We start from the raw sequence: 9,194 nt of genomic DNA on the forward strand, positions 1-9,194 counted from the left end.
AAACAAGCTCAAATGGGTAACCAGACATCTCTAGTTAAGTCGAGCAGTGCCAGTCATTGAGCTAAACATATATTTACTGTCCAGCACAACTCTTAAGGCATCGGGTAGTGCGGTTTAACCAATGCACAGCCAGACTAACTGGCATTTACTTACATCGCTTTCAAATTTTTTACAACTTTGATGAAATTATTAATTTTTTTTACTTAATTGAATATCATTTATGCCGAATGTTACTTTTAGAATAACAATTTAAATTGTTTTAATGCATAAAAATCAACTCCAATGGTTTGCTTATTTAAAAATTTAATTTACTGCTTCAATGCTTATGAATTGCTTTTCAATAAATCAGTCATTTCTTATTTAAGGTTAATTATTTCCAATAGAAAGATTTTGGAGCCTGGTTTACATGTATCCACAGTGTAGCACTCTAATAACTTGTTCATAGCGGCACAAAGCAGCTCTGTTTACAGCAAAGGGAATTTCACAGAAAGCTGTCCAAACAATAGCCTCACTCAAGATAGGAAGATCAGGGCTCTGTATCGCAGACAACAAAACAGCCCCTTTAGGGATGGACCCTTGAGGGTGAACAAAAATAACATAAAACACAAAAAGTTATTCCAATGCAAAATATAAAAGTAAATAAGCGTGACACAAAAATGACAAATGGAAAAGTCCTCATGCCTACAACATTTTGGTAGATTTCAGTTCATCTTTTTTTCACTGTACAATACTATTGCAACAATCTTAACCTCTATCGACCTTCATCAGGGTCACAGGTTGGCTGATGCCTATCTCAGTTGGCTTTGGGTGAGGGGCAGGGTGCTCCCTGGACTGGTCACTAGTAAACATACTACAAGAAAAGTCTTCAACACGGGGCCTGCAGACGTACTGAGGATTCTTTCTTCGTGATTTTTCCTCAGTCCTTTTTGAGTGCTCTTTTTGTTATTATTGTTATCATGTTTGCTCTGTGGTGGGGTCCTACTGTGGTGAACCCGGTCATGGCAATTGTAGCCTACTGCGATAATGATATACCGTATTTTTCGAACTATAAAAAAGTACTACTCTTTTCCCAAGCTTTGAACCCTGTGGCTTTTATAACGGTGCGGCTAATCTTTGGATTTGTCTTTGTTAACTGCTAAATTATGGAGTGGATTAAGCTAAGAAATCAATGTACTAAAATGATCCCCTTTAAAAAACTGTTCAAACTCAAAGTGTTTACAAGGTGCAAAGAAGAAGACTCCTGAAAAACACCTTGTGTCCTGGGACTTATTTGTTGAGTTTGTAAACAATAACAAAAACTGAAAAGGATTTTGTGATAATATAAATATTCTTGTGTATCAACCATATACTGATACTATAGTTGGTTCCGTTACTGTTGCTATTTGTTTCGATGCGCCCACTTTTGTTTGCATTCAAAAGTCTAGCTTGCAGTTATCCATTTTCTACCGCGGGTCCCTTTTGGGGTCGCGGGGGGAGCTGGAGCCTATCTCAGCTGCATTCGGGCGGAAGGCGGGGTACACCCTGGACAAGTCGCCACCTCATCGCAGGGCCAACACAGATAGACAGACAACATTCACACTCACATTCACACACTAGGGCCAATTTAGTGTTGCCAATCAACAAAGAAGCCGGAGTACCCGGAGGGAACCCACGCAGTCACGGGGAGAACATGCAAACTCTACACAGAAAGATCCCGAGCCCGGGCTTGAACTCAGGACTACTCGGGACCTTCGTATTGTGAGGCACATGCACTAACCCCTGTTTCATCGTGCTGACAGCTTGCAGTTAACGGTTAGCATATCCCCCTATGGTGTGTAGTATAGGAGGGTTGCATATGACATCACAACCGTTTTTCTTCTTCGCAGCGTAATTCACACGATGGTCAAGCAGTTTGAGCATAGCATTAAAACAAGTGAGAGTGAGTGTAGAGTTTGAGCTGAAAATGCCGTATTGCTGTTCTGTTCTTGGGTGTTCCAGTCGTTCAAATAGAGAGATAGGAAAGAGCATGCTTGTGTCTGCAGCGATCACTTTGTAAAATGTTTGTTTGAACATTTGATTTGTTTGAGAAACTTTCTGTCATGCAATTGAGTTTATTCTCTTTATTAGTAGTGTTTGAAAGCCGAACTAAACGTAAAAATAGGACAAGAGATCACATTAGTTAGTGTTCTTTTGTGGATGCTAATCCTTAATATAACTATGAAGACCTGGTTGTGCAAATAAACTAACGTCATGTTAAGTCCTAGTGATAAATATTATTATTGTTGGTCCAATCTACCGTATTTTTGTTGTCAATTTTCATGACAGAAACTAAAAGCTTAGTTGTTGTGCAGGAAAGCCGCATTCTTTATTCAACATGGATGACTACATTATAGCATATTTGGTGACATTTGTTAGCATCAACAAAATATTATTTATAGTATTAATAAAATATATTAATAACTCTCTCGTAGGATAGGCAGCATATACTGAGTTTTGATATCGCTGGCAAACATTGCTGAATGAGACTAAATATGAACTTCACACCATAAAAACAACTGCAAACATGAATTTTAGATGAGACTAATATTTGTAGCAGGAACTCAACTGCAAACAAACCTATCTTTTTCATCATTAGTGTAATCATCACAGCAGCACGGCACTCATTATGTCAATCAAATACGTATGTTACTTAGTGATGCACAAATACATCCAACTTTGTCTTTCACCGATTAATACTTAATTTGTGGACCCCTCCAGATGTAAATACATGTGCCGTCAATGTTTTCTTCTCTAAATACCGTAAGTGTCAAGTGAAGTGAGGTAGCAGTAACCTCTTGGTCATAATAAATGGTTTAAACCTTTTTAAAATATATTTTTCTTAAGAGTGTAAAAATCCACTGCGTCCCATTTAAAATATTTTTTCATGATCACTTTTATATTTGCCTCTAAACCGTTCAAAATACGCCTAAATCCGCACTGATTTGGGTAAATAAACAGTGGCCTAATGGGGCTTAGCTCATCGCCTGAAATCCGGATGAGCGTCAAAGTCATGTGATTGTAACCCACCTGTAGCATGTTTAGCTATTCCTTATCCTCCAGTGATGATACTTGGGAGGCGCCAAAGAGGCGAGGATTGCCGACTTTAGCCGCTTCTGAGGACACTCGCTTAACGCTGTCAAATTTGCGAGACATGGCCAGAATGTGTCATCAACATGCATTATCACAGTACAACGAAAGTATTAAAAACTATCGCTGGCCAAATATATATCATATATGTGGTATGTATCGCGCAACACTAATTACTAGGGATGTCCGATAATGGCTTTTTGCCGATATCTGATATTCCGATATTGTCCAACTCTTTAATTACCCATACCGATATCAACCGATACCGATATCAACCGATATATACAGTCGTGGAATTAACACATTATTATGCCTAATTTGGACAACCAGGTATGGTGAAGATAAGGTACTTTATTTTAAAATTCATAAAATGAAATAAGATAAATAAATTAAAAACATTTTCTTGAATAAAAAAGAAAGTAAAACAATATAAAAACAGTCACATAGAAACTAGTAATTAATGAAAATTAGTAAAATTAACTGTTAAAGGTTAGTACTATTATTAGTGGACCAGCAGCACGCACAATAATGTGTGCTTACAGACTGTATCCCTTGCAGACTGTATTGATATATATTGATATATAATGTAGGAACCAGAATATTAATAACAGAAAGAAACAACCCTTTTGTGTGAATGAGTGTGAATGAGTGTAAATGGGGGAGGGAGATTTTTTGGGTTGGTGCACTAATTGTAAGTGTATCTTGTGTTTTTTATGTTGATTTAATAAAAAAATTTAAAAAACGATACCGATAATAAAAAAAACGATACCAATAATTTCCGATAATACATTTTAACGCATTTATCGGACATCTCCACTAATTACCATTGATTAAAACACAATCAAGACAAACTGCACTTTTTTAAGGATTTTGCCACAGCCCTTATGTGAGACAAGAGTGCTATTGAGAGCCTGAATATTTCCTTAAAGGACTCGTTAACGCTTGAAAACATATGTTAGAAGACTGGATTGGAATTGATTATTTCCACAAAATACACAAGTTTCCGATGATTGCGGGGGTGTGGTCAGGCCTTGGTTTGGTTTTGTAATTCCTGCTTCTGTGACTTCGGAGAATAACATGTGATGATACAAAGTCAGGATTCTATAGTGTCAGCGGTTGGACACATGCTTCTGCCTAAAACAGTCAGGAAACTTTAAACAGAGCGCCTCTTCTTTGGCACAAACACAATTTCCTTTCATAGCCACTTTAGTGGAGATTAGTGGTTTGCTGTGACTTTGAACAATTTAAGATTATTTTGGTCTTGCACATAAACCTGCATCAAATTAATGTGCTTGATTTAATGCTTTTGTGTGAATATGATCAGGAACAAATATTTTGGCCAGTAATTTCACTGATAAGTACTAAATTGATTACTTTTACTCTTGCAAAACTCCGTGTTACACAGTCATAAAAAAAATACACTGAACAGTTTGTTTATCAATTGTCCAGAGACCCAGCAATGCATATTTGTCCTGTATAAGGGATACACATGTGTTTTATATAGTTAAGAGGTTCATCTGGCCTACTGATAATACATGTATTTAAACAAGTACAAACAATTTTACTATTCAGGTTTTAATAGACAAACCTTCTTTATATGAATGTGTTTCATAATCAAATGAAAAACACGATACAGTACAAGAATATGTCCTGTTTTGCTTTGGAGAGGACATCCCGGGCTTCCCAGTTATATGTGATTTGTTGGGTTTGTCAGATTAAAAATAATAGCTAGCCTGTTACTTTCCAAAATGGCTGTCATATAAATCAGTATGTTCTGTTGGCACAAGAGATGTAAACCCTTGTTTATCACTGTTAATTGGTTCCAGGCCAGACTGTGGTAAATTGATTCTAGCGAAGTAGGACTAATTCATTACAAATCTAAAATTATAATAGCTAGAGCATAAAAAAACCTGTTTATGACAACTACCGCAGCAATGCACGAGAGTGACAATAACCTCCTTTACACTCATTAAATCTAAAAATAATGCTGCCTGAGGCTGAGCCAACCAGTGGCCACGGTACTGAACAGCATGTTCTGATTGGTTTGGTCACATCTAGTTCAGTTCAGTTTCAGTTTATTTTGAACATGCATACAATACAATGCAATGCATCACACAATTCCAGTTGTTTCATTACAACACATCCGAAAAGGAGTAGGAAGAAGCAGAGCTTATTTAATCCTACCCCTTTTCATACCATAGCAATTGTATCTAATTTCCTTGTTCTCTGTAACGGAACAGTGAACAAACAAATAATAAATAAATAATATACCATAATAAGCAAACAAGTATTAAATACATAAATAATATTTGTCCCAATAAAAATAAAAAAAGGGGGAAAAAAAGGGTTCAAGATCTTCATCATAATTCTTGTTCTGTACTTTGTGAACACTTGTAGTTTGAACAGTCTCTTAAACTGAATCATATTGGTGCTTTGTTTGATTTCTTTGCTTAATCCATTCCATAATTGAATTCCACATACTGATATACTAAATGTTTTTGTATGCTTGTTGTACAAGCATACAAATGTTTTAAATTTGATTTTCCTCTAAGGTTATATTTCTCCTCTTTTGTTGAGAAGAATTGTTGTACATTCTTGGGTAGCAGGTTATAGTTTGCATTATACATCATTTTAGCTGTTTGCAAATGCACCACATTGTTGAATTTCAATAATTGTGATTTAATAAATAAAGGGTTTGTATGTTCTCTATAACCAACATTATGTATTATTCTAATTGATCTTTTTTGTAACACAGTTAGTGAATGAAGCACAAATTTGTTTCCCCATATTCCTACACAATAACTCAGATATACTAACTTTAGCAAGCAGTAGAGAGTATGAAGTGATTTTTGGTCTAGAACATGTTTTGCTTTATTCATTATCATACTTGCCAACCTTGAGACCTCCGATTTCGGGAGGTGTGGGGTGGGGGGTGGGGGGCGTGGTTAAGATATATATATATATATAAGAAATACTTGACTTTCAGTGAATTCTAGCTATGTATATATATATATATATATATATATATATATATATATATATATATATATATATATATATATATATATATATATATATATATACATATATATGTATGTATACATATATATATATATATATGTATGTATACATATATATATATATATATATATATACATATATATGTATGTATACATATATATATATATATATGTATGTATACATATATATATATATATATATATATATATATATATATATATATATATATATATATATATATATATATATATATATATATATAAATAAATAAAAGAAATACTTGAATTTCAGTGTTCATTTATTTACACATTTACACACACATAACACTCATCTACTCATTGTTGAGTTAAGGGTTGAATTGTCCATCCTTGTTCTATTCTCTGTCACTATTTCAGAACACACACATTATACCAATATACATTATAAAATCAATAAGAAAATGGGAGCTCTAATTTGGGAGTCTGAATTAGGATCCGAAGTTCCTATATAAACGTTGCGCACTCACGTCGCCTTTTTGTATTGATTACTGCAGCTGTGCACTGGATTCATTCACAAATACAAACTACAACTCACAAACACTTTAGAGTTAGGCTCCACCATCAGAATGTGTACTTAAACTTATAAAGATCACATGGATATTATTCAGTGAGTTGATACACCAAAACTAACCTGTTATACAGGAAGACAAAGCACACATGACGTTTCAATTGTTCACAGACTGGTCGCGCTCATCAGAATGACAAGACACTTCCGGTCTGCCGGTGATAGCATTCAATTGAGAAGAAACGCCCTACTGGCCCCTACTGACCAATGTGAATACTGATAAATGTGTAATGACAGCTCCAAAAACGAATTCAAACCACAAAATAAAATAAATAAATCAACACAAAAATGTGACACATTATGGGTGGGTCACATATGCATGTACAGTAGATGGCAGTATTGTCCTGTTTAAAAGTGTCACAACATTGCTGTTTACGGCAGACGAACTGCTTTACGGGGGACAAAAACTTGACTGCTGTTGTTGTGTGTTGTTACCGCGCTGGGAGGACGTTAATGAAACTGCCTAACAATAAACACACATAAGAAACCAAGAACTCGCCCTCCATCATTAGCTGTTTATATGGTGGGAAAGCGGACGTGAGAACAGGCTGTCAACACGTCACTCAGGTCCGCATGGAGCTGGAGGGGGCGTGGCCTCCAGCTCCGCCTGAATTTCGGGAGATTTTCGGGAGAAAATTTGTCCCGGGAGGTTTTCGGGAGAGGCGCTGAATTTCGGGAGTCTCCTGGAAAATCCGGGAGGGTTGGCAAATATGTTCATTATTGATGTGTTTCTTGCTACTTTATGTTGTATATTTTTTACATGAGATTTCCAATTCATTTTATCATCTATTATTACACCCAAAAATGTGTTTTCTTTTACCCTTTCAATATTTACTCCGTCTATTTGTGTTTGACTTTCCCTTCTACTGTTACCAAATAGCATTATTTTAGTTTTACTGAGATTCAAAGATAGTCTGTTTTTGTCAAACCACTATTTTAATTTGTTCATTTCTTCTGTTATTATTTGTATTGGCTTCTGTGTGTTCTCTCCTGAACAAAACGTCGTTGTATCATCTGCAAATAATACTAACTTTAAGTCCTTTATAACTTTACAAATGTCATTTATATAGAGATTGAAAAATGTTGGTCCCAGTATTGATCCCTGAGGTACGCCGCAAGATATTTTTAGTTTTGTGGAAGTGTGTTCGCCTATCTTCACGTACTGCTTGCTGTTGGTTAAGTAGCTTCTTATCCAGTTCAAGACCAACCCTCTGATGCCATACCGTTCTAATTTGTTTATTAAGATGCTGTGATTAAATGTGTCAAATGCTTTTGTTAAATTCATATACACTGCAGCAGCACATTTTTTTACTATCTATTGCATTTGTGATCTCTTCCGTTATTTCGATTAATGCCATTGATGTTAAGATGTTGGCTCTGTATCCTACTCAGTGGCCTAGTGGTTAGAGTGTCCGTCCTGAGATCGGTAGGTTGGGAGTTCAAATCCCGGCCGAGTCATACCAAAGACTATAAAAATGGGACCCATTACCTCCCTGCTTGGCACTCAGCATCAAGGGTTGGAATTGGGGGTTAAATCACCAAAATGATTCCCAGGCGCAGCCACCGCTGCTGCCCACTGCTCCCCTCACCTCCCAGGGGGTGATCAAGGGTGATGGGTCAAATGCAGAGAATAATTTCGCCACACCTAGTGTGTGTGTGACAATCATTGGTACTTTAACTTTTAACTTTATTGGTTGTCTGTGAGTGTTTTGTTTTTATTTATGAATTTGTCTAATCTGTTGTTAAACAGTTTTTCAATGATTTTATAAAACTGTGGAAGAAGAGAAACATGTCTGTGGTTTGTAAACTGGTGTTTGTCTCCAGTCTTATACATCGGTATGATTTTTGCTATTTTCATTTTATCTGGGAATTTGCCTGTTTGAAATGATAGGTTGCTGATATACAGTATGTTAAAGGTTCTGAAATCTCTTCAATAACCTTTTTTATCGTTTTCATATCAATTTCCTTGCAATCAGTTGAGGTCTTGGATTTACCTTTTTTCACAATATTGATTATTTCCTCTTTTGTCACTCCTTCTAGGAACATAGAGTTGGGGTTTCTGTCTATAGTGTCATTCAAGTCCTCAACTGACTCAGGATTTGGTCCAATGTTCATAAAGTACTTATTGAAGTTTCAACTACTTTGTTCATATTGTCATTTTTTACATTTCCATCTAAGATGTATTTAGGATAGTCCTTTTTAGCACCATTTTCTAGTGATATTTTTACTTTTTTTTTAGCCATTTTCGTGCTTAAAATTCTTAACCTACACACAAAAAAGCCAGTTAAATATACTTCTATTAAAAAAATAATTGCGATAGAGTGAAGCCACAAACTTCGAAGTGCTGTGTGGCGAATGATAACTGTACATTTATCCAGTTGTCTTTTTAAAGTGATTATTATGCAAAAATGTTTCATTTACTACTGATACTAAAACATCACATTTTGACTTACTACTAAATTTAA

This window comes from Nerophis lumbriciformis, linkage group LG06 (genome assembly GCF_033978685.3).
Source record: "Nerophis lumbriciformis linkage group LG06, RoL_Nlum_v2.1, whole genome shotgun sequence".
NCBI classification, from domain to species: domain Eukaryota; kingdom Metazoa; phylum Chordata; class Actinopteri; order Syngnathiformes; family Syngnathidae; genus Nerophis; species Nerophis lumbriciformis.